The sequence below is a fragment of the Tamandua tetradactyla genome, chromosome 6 (assembly GCF_023851605.1).
Source record: "Tamandua tetradactyla isolate mTamTet1 chromosome 6, mTamTet1.pri, whole genome shotgun sequence".
Lineage (NCBI taxonomy): Eukaryota > Metazoa > Chordata > Mammalia > Pilosa > Myrmecophagidae > Tamandua > Tamandua tetradactyla.
In genome coordinates, this window is record NC_135332.1 from 14,816,983 (window position 1) to 14,831,461 (window position 14,479).

Genomic DNA, 14,479 nt, shown 5'->3' on the forward strand with positions numbered 1-14,479 from the left:
ATGTTTGCTTTCTGAAGCTAGCTCAGTCCTTTCCAGGCTTAGTTTGCAAACGTATCTGACTTGCACCCAACTTGCAAGTCCACAGGTCTCCCAGAGAGGACCAATCCAGCATATACGGGAGGCTGGTGCTGAGGTGTGCTACGGGCCAAGGGCTTCCTGTGCCTGCAGCTCAGATGGCTCCCCGGGCAGAAATAACCACAGAAATAATCGAAGCCTGCTGCCCTTTCTTTTTGGGGAGTGAGTCAGTGAGAAGCCAGGAGATGGAAACACTAAGCCAGCCCCAGATCTTGCAGAAGGAGCAGCAGGCAAGGCCCCAGCTGTCTACGGAGAGGAGCAGACGCCTTAGGGCTGGGTGCTAAAAAGACTCTCAGCCTCACTTAGGATTAGAGAAGCACAAATGAAAATTGCACCAGACCCCATTTCCCCAGCCCCACCCCTATCCGATCAGAGGTTGGACAGCATACTCCATTGGCCAGGATGGGAAACTGGCACTTTCCCGCTTTGCTAGCAGGAGTGTAAAACAATACAACCTCCAAGGAGGGCCATCTGGCAGTATCTACCAAATGCACAAATTCTCTGACCCAGCAATTCCACTTCTAGGGACGTATCATCCAGCTCTGCATGTACTTTTGTGACATGACCTAAGTGGCATTGTTTATAACAATGACAAAAGAGCTGACTTCAGTGCCCTGCATGGGTGGTGGTGGAGGTGGTGGTGGTGGCGACGGTTCTACGTTGTATGGGTCACCCAGGTGACGGAATACAGTGTACCTGGGATAAAAAATTACAACCACTGATATGTGACTAGAGAACCCTAACCTAGACACGTTAAGTGGAAAACGAAACAAAACAAGGAGAACAGGCTGCGGGGTTGGCTGACTTCAGTCCTTATTGGCATGCTACCATTTTGGTAAAAAAAAAAGAGGTTAAAAAAACAAAACAAAAAAAAAACCAATGCACGTTTGTGGGATTGTGTGTGCTAAAAATATTTCTGGAGGGATGCCCAAGAAACCGGTTCACCAATTGCTGGGAGCAAGCATTTTCATTAAATGCCTGTTGGTAACTTGAAAATTTTGACCTGTGTGAACAGATTACTTATTGAATAAATAAGTAAATACTATGCAACGTATGTGAGCCCCAACTCTGTAATGGAATGAAATTTCCAGTGAAATTCGCGGGGCCGCCAAGGTATAGGGTGGAACGAAGTTTGGGGGGCGGAGGGAGGGTCCTTGCAGCATTGACCCATTCAGTCCTCAGGTCAGTGTGCTTTTGTTCAGTTGAGAAATTGAAGCCCCCAAGAGGTGAAGTGACTTCTCTGATGTCACACAGCGAGTGGCTGAGGTAGAACTGGCATCCTCGGGAGCTCAGGTCCCTGCCATTTCCGTATTTGCCGAGAACGTGCTGCAGGCACCGGCCCGGCAGTAATGTCAGAGGATGGCTTCACATTCTGGAGCAGCTGCCTCCTCGCTGGGGGAGATTTAGAGAAGATGCTTATCGGGCACAGCCTCAATTGCTTTGTCGGTAGAACAGAAACAATAGCAGTCAGGATAGTGCAAGGATAAAATGGGGTACTATGCAGTACCCCATTAAGTTAAGTGCTAAGCAACAGGTGGGATGGAAGGACAACCAGACCAGTTCCCTGCAGCCCACATCTGAAGTTCTCTTCTCCGTCCCTTCTCTTATTCCCACTCTGTCTTCTCCTTCCCACTTCTACACTGAGCCTCAGCAACCTAGAAGGAATGTGCTAGGGAGATTGTACAAAAAGATGCAGGACAGCCCTGGTCAGCAGAGAAAGGATGACAAAGGGGGTTTCCCCCCACCCCCAACAGGAGCCTAGCTCTGCCCCTTCTCACCGTGACATAAATATCCAAGCATTTGTTTTCCCTGGAAGTTACAGTCATTCAAAAATAAGAGACAGAGGAAAAAGAGGGCTAATAAATTATTGAGAGATTTTCCTCCCTAATTCCCCACTGAGTAGGTTTGAAAACTCAACCTTTACATGGTTATCATAAAGTTATCATAATAACTTGTATGGTCAGTTTACTTGAACACCATGATTACATGGAATCTTGAATAGGATGTGAGATCTTGTTGGTTTGTACAGGTTAGTGTGATGTCCCGATATAGTCCTGAGTAATTTGGGCAGAGAATAAAAAAAATATTTGCAAAGCCCCCTTGGGGCACTAGAGAGAAAAGAGGAAATATTAAACTTCCCTATCTGGGGAAATCCTGATATTCTCACAAGCAGTGGTGACAACCAAAGCAATAGGCTGAGCCTTCCATACAGGGGTTCAACCCTTTGTAATTTATTCCTGCAAAAGAGAAGCTAAGCCTAGTCATAATTATGCCTAAGAGTCACCCCCAGAGACTCTCTTTTGTTGCTCAGGTGTGGCCTCTCTCTCTAAGCCAACTTGAACTCACCGCCCTCCCCGCTACACAGAACATGACTCCCAGGGATGTAAATCTCCCTGGCAACGTGGGTCAGGACTTCTGGGATGAGCCAGCACTCAGCATCATGGGAATGAGAAAGGCTTCTTGACCAAAAGGGGGAAGAGAGGAATTAGACTAAATAAAGTTTTAGTAGCTAAGAGATTTCAGAGTCTAGACATTATGCTGGAGGTTATTCCTAGGCATTATATAGATATTCCTTTTCAGTTTATGACGCTTTGGAGTGGGTGGAGGAAAGTACCTGAAGCTGTTGAACTGTATTCCAGTAGCCTTGATTTTTGAAGAAGTATAGCTATATAGCTTTTACAACGTGATTGCAAGATTGTGAAAACCTTGTGTCTGATGCTCCTTTTATCCAAGTTATGGGCAGATGAGTAAAAAAATAAGGACAAATAAATAGATAAATAATAGGGGGCAGGGTAGGGGTAAAAAAAAAACTATTGGGTAGATTGCAATACTAGTGGTCAATGATAAAGAAGGATAAGGGGCATGGGATGTATGAGTTTTTTTCCTTTTTTCTTGTTATTTCTTTTTCCAGAGTGGTGCAAATGTTTTAAAACAATCATGGTGATAAATACACAACCATGTGATATCATGTGCCATTGCCTGTAAACTGTGGATGGAATAGCCAAAATTGTTTTGGAATAGCCAAAATTGTTTTGGCTATTCCAATGGCTTTGCCCTTCCATGTAAAGTGTGTGTGTGTGTGAAGACTTCTCAATAAAAAATTTTTTTTAAAGATAGCATAATGAAAGAATCAAATGTTGAGACATGCAACAATTGGAATTCATCTCAAAGGCATTACACTGAATAAAAATTTAAAAAAGAAAAACAGTCAAAAGGTTATATATGGTATGATTTCATTTATATGACATTCTCAAAAAGACAAAACTATAGGGAGATACATCAGCGGTTGTCAGGGGTTAGGGATGGGGAGAGGAAGGTGTGATGTCATCCTCTGAAAATATAAAATACAGATGAACAAGAACCCATCTTACTTCTTCATCCAGCCTTTCCTTCCTAGTTTTTATTGTATAGTATAATATATATACAAAGTAAAGACATAAAAAGCAATAGATTTCAAAGCACTCTTCAACAAGTGGTTTCAAGACAGATCCCAGAGTTTGTCATGGGCTACCATACGATCCTCTCAGATTTTTCCTTCTAGCTGCTCCAGAATATAGGAACCAGTTCTCCCATTTTATTCTTCTTTTTCAAAATTGTTTTGGCTTTGCCCTTCCATTTTAGAATCCTCTTGTCTGTACCTGCAACCCCTCCCTGTTCTTATGAGGTGCAGACTCATTGTAGTGTCTTAAAGAACATGACTGCTCCTTGTCCTGGTTCCTGAGGGATAACCTCTAAATCTGTGGAATTTCCCGTGGTAGGAATGTCTTTTACTATTCATGGGGCGAGCCCTGGACCACCCCTGATGGTTTATGCTAAGGAGGTGATGGTCTTGTGGGTCATATCACAAGGAACAACAAGGTGATGAGGGGGCTGGGGGCTTTGAGTCAGACATAGTCACATCAGCCCTACTTTTGGGGAGGGGTGGAGGAGAGCGAGTTCAACTACATTGGCATTGATTCCATCACTCAAGCTTAGCGTTGAAGCCCCAGTAAAAGTGCTGAGCCCAGAAGTCGGTGAGCTTGCATGGTTGCCAGTCCGTGTCGAGATGCCTGGAGGACAATGCTTCCTGACACCGAGAGGACACTCGGAGAGGACACGGAGGCCGGAGATCTCTCAGACCTCGCCCTGGGCAGTTCTTCTGATTGAATTCTTCTTGCTATAATAAGACTATAATCCTCAGAGTAATGCTTTCCTGAGTTCTGTGAGTCATTCTAGTGAGTTGTTGAAACTGAGGGGGTGGTAGGAATCCCTAAATTCTAACTGGCGTGTCAGAAGTGAGGGCAGCCCTGGGCACCCCCAAGCTTGCAGCTGGTGTCTGAAGGACAATCTGGTAAGCTCTGGGCAGTTCGAGTCTGAATTGGGAGGTAACTGGAGTCGGAATTGAATTGTCACGTCCTTACGAGGCCCAACTTTCTCTCTTTGTTCTTGGAGGAACTTTGACATGCAGACCAGATTTTAGGATAAGTGCTTAGGGAGGGGGAAATGCTGGTTCCATAAAAAAACCTCATAAGCAGCCATTGACCTGCTTCTTGGCAGAACAAAATGTATTTTGCCTGAGGAATACGATGAATGTAAATTTGCTTTCTTTCACTCGCTACAGAGTTGGTAAATGTTTATAAAAAGATTCACAGTGGGATAAGTGCTCCCCACTAGTCTGCAAGACCAAGTAACACTGACTTTTTGACAGTAAAAAGGCAATTCCATTTCTGACTTGTCCTGCAAGGTATTAAATTTTCTTTTGAAACATATTTTTCATCAGGTCTAGTAACTTCCCAGAAACTGCATATACACTTTTTCTAAAGGTGGGGTGGGGATTCTTGTCTGGTCCAGTAAGCGTCAGGTCTGACCACTTCGCCCGCCACGCCTCTGGTTTCTAGAAGAACCAGTGAGGCTTGGAGCCAAGCTGAGGCGGCGGTGGGTTCCGCCAGCTCCACCAGCACCAGGAACCAGGAGCACCTTCTCTTCCTGGGGCTGGAGACCCAGCTGCCCTTCAGCCCCTTCCTGGCCTCCCGGCTCTGCCACACAGTCAGCAACCCCTCCCCCCACCCCAACCTGCTCTCTGCACCCAGGGAGGCTTCCCTGCTGTGGCCCCCTCCGCCTCCTGGGGTGTGGGGAGAGCCAGGTCCCTCCCAAGGCCGCTCACTCAGCGGTCACTCAGCCTGGTTTACCATCTGAAATGGGGCCTCTGAGTTTGCTGCTTGTGCAGCCAGATTACCTGCCTGGAGAAAAAACTTTCCAGGCCACTGCTCAGGACAGTCAGCCCCGGGGACAGAGCTCTGGACAAGGCATTGAATGACACAATGGCACCTTTTCACTCTGCCACCAGCTTGCTGCTAGACTAGAGCTGCTACAGTTAGGCTCCCTAGGCGTTGTTTTGCTCATCTGTAAACCGGCGACGCTGAGAGCTGACCTACCCATCCCAGAGCACATTGCAAGACTCAAACGATCAACCACAGCAGATGTCTGCAAAGATACAGCCCCAAACTGTTCAGAGCGGCTTCTCTGGGGAACGGAATGGGGGAGCAAGTGGAGAGGGGGAATTTTACTTTCTTTTTCAAGCCATCCTCATCTTATTTTTAAAAATTTAAAAACAAGCATGACCTCCTTTGGCGATTAAAAAATAATTGCAAATGCTCTCGGTAACTGAACACGTTAATGTCATTATACCTTTTGCGGTTTTCAAAAAGTTTCAAACCCTGTTTGCCTGCGGGCTGCTCTTCCAAGCCCGCGTTGTGGGTTTCTTGGTGCAGCATCTGTCACGTGTGTTCCATAGCACGTTAGGCTGGGTCCGTGGAGGTTTGACATCTGAGGGTGCCAACCTGATCGCTTCAGATGGGGACCTGGATTTGAGGGGAGATGGTGGAAAGTGGGGGCGAGGCTCTGTGCTGGCCGCCTGGCTCCGCCCTGCTCCCCTGGCCCTCCAGGTATGGGGTATGTTTTGCCCGCAGCTTCCCGCCAGGCCAGCCTGCAGCAGGAGCCACCGTGCCAGAGAGAGGGATGTTGCAGAGCAGAGTGGGGTCAGCACGGAACACTTTTTAAAAATCTCCATCTCCATAGCAGCAGCCCACCAGCCGGAGGGGCTGGGCGCGGGGCCTACCCTCCCAAGGAGACGGCCTGTAGCTGGGGCTTCTGGGCATACAGGCGGAGAGCAGGCACTGCGGGCACAGCCGGGGTGGGCACACCTTCTTGGGCCCAAGGGAAAGGCTTCCATGTGCATTGGTACCCGTCTGTTTGCTGCTTTGAAGCTGCTCTGTACATAGCGTGGAGACTGTGATCCCAGACCTGGGAAAGGGGCTGGGGTCGCAACCCATGGAGAACCCAGGATTCTCTAAAATGGCTGTTTCTAATAGAGATGTCACCATCTGTCCCTCTACCCAACGACAGGGGAGCAGACCCAGGGCCTCTCCCTGGAGCAAGGAGGGTGGGCAGGGATGGCAGGAAGTCCGAGGGGCCCTGACGCTCAAGCTCCCCGGGCCGGCCCCAGACACCTGCCACGTCAGCAGCTGCACTCACCTTGCGGAGCCTCGGCCCCTGGACAGGAATTCACAGGGACCCATTCCCATGGATCTGGGCTCTGGACATGGCAAGGGGAATTCCCCCGTGTGCTAGAAGCCAGTTACTCCTTGGCAGGCGGTCCCAGACCTGGAGGGAAGGACAGCCCCTTTGTCTGCTCGCAGCTGCCCCAGGGGCTGCAGGGCAGAGTTGAAGGACCAGCTGAGTCCACGCTTCAGACCCCAGCCCCGCTCTGTCCCAAACGAGGCCAGCCCCTCCGTCCAGCTCCAGAGACAGCCACCAACACACCCCTCCAATTAACCATCTCTTATTCCAGACACAAATCTTGTCCCTCTTCTCTCAGCCAAAACAGAAGCCCAGATAGAAGTCGTTTCTTACAGAGAGCCCACTGACGTCTCTAATTCCGGGGTGGGCCATCTTTTTCTGCAAAAGCCCAGGTAGCAAATATTTTGGGCTTTGCGGACAGTGTGGTTTCCATTGTCACCGTGATAGTGCAAAAGGAGGCTCAGGAGACAGGCCATTCATCAGTGAAAGGGCGTGGCTGTGTGCCAATAAAGTTTTATTTATAAAAACAGGGGGCAGGCCATAGTTTGCTGACCCCTGGCTCCAATGCATCAGACTCTCCTGGACGGGTAGGGCTCAACACCCTTTAAGATCGGCCACCTCCCTGAACCCCTGGGAACCTGCAGTAGCTATTATAGGTTCCCCAAGAGCCTGGCTGTCCCCTGCTGCAGAGGACAGCGGAGTGGAGGGAGTGGAGCACATGTAAATGGTGGGAGGGAGCGGATGTTTGCAGAGTGGAGTGAACGGAGCCCCCTTAGTAAGCCATTTCCCGTTTGCCCACTTTAACTTTAACAGGGAGCGCATTTCACGGCACTGTCAGGTGCCAAAGTTTATGGTGAAGAACAAAGCACAGTCTTTCCTCCACACCCCCAATGCAAATGAGAGTCTAAAGAACTCCTGGCTTCCCAGGATGGGCCATGGCATCCCTGAATCAGGGCCCAGGAGCAGGGAGACTTTTATTCTTATTCACGGAACTCAGGGTTTGGGATCAGGCTATAGACGGAAGAAGAACTCAGAACAGGATTCAAGTCTCAGATCTGCTGCCACTTACTCACCGAATGACCTTGGGCAAGTTAGTTAATCTCTCTCAGCATTAATTTCCTTGTTTTAGAAAATGGAGATAAAAATAGTACTTGGCACTGGGAGCACTGAGGTTCAGATCAGATAATCCTTGTAAAGTATTTAACAGGATACCTGGCATATGGGCAGGGCCACACCTGGGCTCTGACTGTTAGGCTCGTCACAGGGTCGTGCCCATGTGTCAGACCTGTGCTGGGCACTGCTACGTCAGATCTTATTAATCCTCCTAGCAACCCTGGCAGGTAGGTCTCATTATCCCTACTTTACAGGAGAGGGAACTGAAGCCCAGGGAAGTGGTAATTTGCCCAAGGGCACACAGACATGTGCCAGTGAATCTACAAAGAGAAAAGGAAGGGAGCTGATGAAGAGCTTGGGGAACCTCTGCAGACCACTGCAGGAGGGCAGCCAGGGCTTTGGAACCATCTGCATGTCTTCATTACTTGGAGAAGAAGAAAGCAGGCAGGTGCCCTCCGAGCTACCTTGAGTTCAGTTGAGGGCCTGTCTCCTGGATACCTCCCTGTCTTCTTGGGGACCTGAGCTGCCATCTTGGAGCTTTTGGTCCCAGCCAGGATCTAACTGCACTTGCATGAAGGGGCCCCAAAAAAGAATTGGCTGGGAGCCCTTCCAGCTCATAAAACCATAAGAGAGAAAAATTCATTGTTGTTTTAAGCCCCTAAGTTTTGGGTAGGTTTGGTTATACAGCTGTCAATTATAAGGATCACACTGAAAGACCCACCCTCCCCCACCCTTATTTGCTGGCTCCTGGGAGCAACAAGGACCCAAGCTCCAAAGTCCACGGCCCCTTGCCAATGACTCGAATGGAGGCCCCAGTGGTCTCCCTGGCGACCAGCCCTGGTTACGGGGCAGAGTTGCCAGGTGGTTCTGCTCCTTCTGGGATGGGTAGGAATTAAATTTTCAATTAAATCAATAGCTATTTGTAAAGCAGGTAAGATGTTTGTGGCACTCTGAGAAACTCAAAGAGACATTCAATACCTTCTATTTGAAGAGCAATAAATGGCTTACCAAGCACTCTTAGCATATCTAGCCTCATTGCACAGCAGGGCAGGCACCATTCCTTTTGTTACGGAGCAGGAGACTGCATCGAGGCCACACAAGTAGGAAGGGCAGAGGCAGGGCTGGAAGCCAAGTCAACTGAGAACCTGTCCAAAGGGCCTCCAAGTCAATACTTGGTTCTCCTTCTTTCCAAGGGGACAGCTCTCATTCCTACGCCCAAGGAGCTATGATTTGAGATGGAATGTAAAGACCAAGCTTGGAAATTCAAAAATAACTAAAATAGCAGTTCAGAGAACCACGAGGCACCCACGAGTGATGAACAGCTGGAAGCTGCTGTGGATACAGAGGTCAGCATGTGCCTATAGGGCTTCAGTAAAGCTCCGATCAAACGCCAGCCTTCTCAGTGCCCCCCAAGAACAGCCAACCTCAATTCTTTCTTCTCCAACCCAATCCCTGGTCCTCTGGGGAAGACATAATCTCTCTGCAGGCCCTGGGGTGGTGGGTCACTCTTGCATTGCCACATTTTGGCTCAGCCCTTTCAGGAGCCTCTCCCTGGAAGTGGGGGAGCATGTGGGTTCAGCCCCGGTGACACCCATTCCTCTCCACTTCCTTCCTTGCCACGCACCTCACCCTGCTGGTGAGAACTGATCCCTATTATCACACTAAAATCTCCCAAGCATCGTGGAAGAGGAATGCTGAGGTCTGAGACACAAAACAATATGCCATAGGCCATCCAGTTCATCTGTGATGGGGCCTAAGATTTAAACTAGGGCAACAGACGTCCAGATCCCGTACTCTTTCCACGTTTCCAGGAGGGAATACATTGTAGAGCGCATACTATTAGCCACTATACCACACTGCTTCTCGCAGCACACCTACCCTCTCAGCTCCTTTGCTCACCGCCTCTATTATCCCCAAACCACCCTGGATAGCAGTTTTGGGCTCAGTCGGGCCCATTTTTCCCAGGGTAGAGGAACAGAGAAGAGGGGAAATGAAATGAAATACAGATGGTAGCATGTGGCTCCGTCCTGAATTATAATAATCAGGCTGTTACTTAAGCTTGCCGAGGCTCAGTTTCTCCATCTGTGAATGGAGATGCGCTACTGCAGAGGTGCTGGGAACCAGGGGCAGGGGGAGGCGAGGGATGGGGGGAGCTGTTGGGACTGTGACTATGGGAGGGACAACCCAAAAATGCTTGTGCTTCTGCCTCGCCCTCCAAGAAGGAGTCTGAGTTACCAGAGGGGGCCATGCAGTGAGGAAGCCCGAACCAGACCACGAGGGGGGGCCACATCGAGAGGCCCCAGGACTCCACGAAGAGAGGCATGCCCAGCCAGCCCCCAGCGACCTCAACCCCATGTCCTTCCCACTTCATCCACTCCACCCAGCAAAAGAAACCCTAAACCAGAACTGCCTGGCCATGCTGTACCTGAATTCCTGAGCTCCAGAAACCATGAGAGATAATAAAGGATAGGTGCAGTTTGAGGCCACTACATTTTGGGGATAATTTGTGGCACAACAAAATAAGGGTGGCTGGGGAGCTAGTGGGGGTTCAGGACCAGCTGCCATCATGGCAGTCACTGGGTTTTACTGCCCCTGAACCGAATGGAGGGTTGACGAGCGGAGATGCTCCTTAGGGGAAGAGAGCACAGGCAGTGTGTGATCAGGACTCCTTAGATGATGAATGAGCCTTGCCGGCCACAGCCAGAGTGGGACCCAGTGAGGAAGGGAGCATCCAGGCAAGAAGTGAGAGGACGAGCATGCAGTCCAGGACAGTCTGTCTCCTATAGTTTCTTAAAGAAAACTTCATATAAAACAAAAATAAACAAACGTAGGCATGATCTGTCAGGGGCCACAATCTCTTGGTCCTTGAGTTGGTGTTACCTACCTCCAATTCCCGTAATTCAACCTTTTGGTGGCATGTGGCCAAAAACCCTCACCCCAAAATCTTGTGCAGATTCGGAGATTAACTCCCCAATAAGCTGGAATTGGCGCAACTAAAGTACAATTCTTCACGGAAGCACAGACATCTGCAGTTGGAACAAGTCTTGGCATGTGGGCTGCAAAACCCAGTGATAACAAGGTCTGGGCAAGCAGCATAAATGAAGGGAGAGGGCTGAGGATGCGAGGCTGTAGGGAGCAGTGGGGAGAGTGGTAAACTGAAGGGCCAATGGTTGCTGTGTAGGAATGTGGGCCCAGGGCTGCCATATCTTCCAGTTTTCCAAGAGAAACTGGATATTCATTGGGTAGGTAAACTCTTCTGATTATTAACTTCTAGCAATCAAGTTGAAATTAAAACAATGAGTGAATGAAACCAAACATGTCTGTAGTCTGGACTAGGTTGGAGAACCATTTGTAACATCTACATTGGAGACCATCTAGCCAACCTCATCACTAACCCCCAATCCTTTCCTCTCCCTCCCTGGTGCCTTTCTCAAGCTGCAGTGGCTTGCTTGTTGCTTTCTGAACCCGTCGAGACCTTGTAGCCTCCTTGTCATCATTCATGCCAGCCCCTCTGTTTAGATGTCCTCTTCCTCCAGCCTTTGAATTCTTAACCATGATTCCAGGCCCAGCTCAAATCCCCCCACCTTTCTGAGGTTCTCCTGGGTTCTCCCATCCCATCCCTGGCTTCCCATGGAGGCTCTGGTCCCTTGTCTTTGTTCCCACAGCCTTTGTGGTTTTTATTGACCTGCATTACCACCTGTGTGGCAGTGACTGCTTGGCCCTTCTGCCTCGCTGATTAGATATTGTGCTTGAGCACAATGACTTGGTCTTTTTGCACCTGTGCCTGGCATGTGGCAGCCCATGAACTCTCTGTTAAATGGAACCAGTCAGGAAATGAAGGTAGGTGGAGGAACTTACCTGAGATCTCCCAAGCAGCTGGAGGCAGAGCTGGACCTGGAAACCAATTTCCAGCCCAGAATTTTTCTGGTACACATCCCTGCCCCTCGCCAGGAGCCTCGTTTGGCAAAAAGTCCATGAGCTCCAGGAATGAGGGGCTGTGCAGGATTTCTTGGAGGGGAGGAGGGACAGGATTCTACCAAGAAACAGAAGTTTTAGAGAAATGCTGAGCTGAGAAAAATGGCGGGAGAATGGACCACGGAGACGTTTGGGGCAGTCAGGTGAAAAAGTCTGGGAGCAGAATCAGCCTCACAGAAGTGAAGTGTGCAGGAAAAGAAGAAATCGAGGGAGACAAAGTGTGAGGACGGGATCCAAATTTCATGAAAACTACAAGAAAGTTTCAATGATAGCGTACAGTCTGGACTTGGGAAAATGGCCTGGACACCAATGAAATTCAAGGTGACCTGAAGGAACGCTTATCTGTGTGGCCACCATAAAATGGCAAAGGTGACCTGACCTTCCGTCACTCTTCCTCTCTTCTGTCAGGACAGCTGCCAAGTGGGGACACCAGCTCACATGTGTACTGAGCTTTATGTATTACATGGCATGTGCATGTTGGTCCATCCTTTGAGCCCTCCCACTATCCTGTGGTTTCTAGATGTTTCCACCTGTGGTAGTCAGCCTCCAGGACAGCCCCAATGACCTCTGTCCTGGTGGTCACTCCCCTGCAATGAATAGGACTGACCTTTGTCACCACCAGTATATTGAGGAAACAGTGGCGTTTTGCCAATATGCAAAGACCACAGTTGGGTCATTGCATATTGGCTTCTGTCTTGCCCTCTCTTGGGTAACTTGCTCCAGGGGAAACCCACCACTACATCCTGTGGACAAACAGCCTGTGGAGAGGCCCACATGGTGAGGGACAGAGGCTTCATGTGCGGGAGCCACCGTGGAAGCCTGCAGGGGGCTGCGGCCCCACCCGGTATATTGACACAACCTCCCGAGATGCCCCAGGACCTCCCCTTTAAGCCACACCCTGATTCTTGTCCGTCTTAGTTTGCCAGGGCGACTATGACAAATACCACACGCTGGTCACTAGTTGGCCTGATAGCGGGAATTTATCATCAAGAGGCCAGCAAGGCGGTGCTTTCTCACAGAAGGCTGCCGCGTCTGGAGCTGGCGAGTCACAGTCCCTGGGGCTCCCTGGCGGGTTGCTGTGCCTCCCGCTGTGCACCCACCTCTCACGCTCTGTGTCTGCTCTTCTGGTGTCCACAGGCTTCTGGCTTCCAGCTTTCTGACTATTTTTCTGACTGTCTCTGGTTTCCGGCTCCTCCCTAGAAGGCCTCCAGTCACGTGGGTTAAAGCCCACCTTGCTTGATTCGGCCGCACCAGAAGAGGATCTGAGAAGAGCCTACCCACAGGGACTCCACGCCTTCGCTGTAACCATCCGCAGAGGGTCCTGTTTCCGATGGGTTCACACCCACAGGAGCACAGATGAAGGCTGAGAACATGTTTCTGTACGAGTGGTCAATGAGAGGGATGGGTAAGGGGTATGGGGTGGATGAGCTTTTTCTTCGTTCTTTTTATTTTATTTTTTCTGGAGTGATGCAAATGCTCTAAAAAATGATCATGGTGATGAATACACAACTACGTGATGATATTGTGAGCCACTGATTGTACACCATGCACAGAATGGTTGCATGTTAAGGATGTTCGTGTTTGTATGTTGTTTTGGTTTGATAATACAAAATAAATTTAAAAAAAATAAAAGAGCATGTTTTTGTTGAGCTGGTGATTCAATCTACCACACTGCTCACAGAAACTGTTTCGTAATAAACGCTCATTGCTTTAAGCCACCACATTTCGTGGTGATTTATCAGGCAGCACTGGAGAACAAATGCATTTTTCCTGTCCCAACAGAAGCAGAGGCACAGCAGCTAGGGGTAACAGTCAACTGGAGTCAGCCTCAATCACTAACCACTGACCTTCAATAAACTACATCAGCTTTATCTATAAACAGGGATGAACACCGTATCTTCCCTATATAGCTGTTGAAAAGATTAAATAAGTTAATAAATAACATATAACAGTTCCCAGCACATAGTAAATATTAGTTCTTATTACTATACGAAAGGGAAAACAGCTCAAGTGAGATAATAAACGCCTCCAAGGCTAATCAACTCGGCAGTCAGGCTGTCTGAAACAGTAAAGTGTTAGAAAGAACTAGAATGGCTGGAAAAGCCAGACACTCTGTGAGCCTGCAACTATCGCCTATACCTGAGCTCCCCGCCTGCCGCGGGGGGGCGCTCTGTAAACAGCTGGCAGGGTACACTGTGCCCTGGTGGGGGACAGCGGCTGAGACAGTCCTGCTGCATCTCCAGGGCTGCCACCGGCAGGTATTAGAGGAGTGGGTGCTGGAAAGGCATGTAAGAGCAGGGGGCCGACAGGCTGGGCACCCTCTGAGGCGGCCTTTTCTGGGTCACCTCTCATTGCCAGAGGGCAGGGAACAAGCTGCTGTTTTCAGACCTGGTCAGGAAGGGGCTGGGAGAACAGGACAACTGTTTTGAAATGCCATACAGAATTAGAGCGAAAGGACTATCAAGAGGAAAGTTCTCTACTACACAGGCTGCCTCAGCTTAAAACCTTGGACAAGCAGAGTTCCACCAGCTCCCCTAGAAGTGCCCACTCCCTTTTTCTCTCTAAGCCTATGTCCGCCCACCCTGTATACCTGATGGCAGGGAACAGTGACTGGTCAGAGCGAACAAGGCAAAGGGAAAAGAGAGGAGAAATAAGAAAAGGCAGTGGCATTTGAAAATCACCTTCGTGTGAACAATACCACCTATGAAATTGGATGCAAAGTACCTCCATGTGTGCTGGTGGCTTCCTAGTGACTCTT

General features: G+C 49.3%; 1 long non-coding RNA gene across 2 annotated transcripts; it reads right to left on the bottom strand.

Annotated features, from left to right (window-relative positions):
• Positions 1–3,332: 3,332 nt before the first annotated feature.
• LOC143685818 (uncharacterized) lies at positions 3,333–13,616 on the bottom strand. Of its 2 annotated transcripts, none has more exons than XR_013176758.1 (3): positions 12,822–13,616; positions 6,589–6,717; positions 3,333–5,915 (listed from the first exon to the last, which is right to left on the bottom strand). It is a non-coding gene; the product is annotated as an uncharacterized LOC143685818 (long non-coding RNA). The 2 variants fall into 2 exon arrangements; XR_013176757.1 differs by lacking the exon at positions 12,822–13,616 and adding an exon at positions 11,605–12,540.
• Positions 13,617–14,479: the final 863 nt, after the last annotated feature.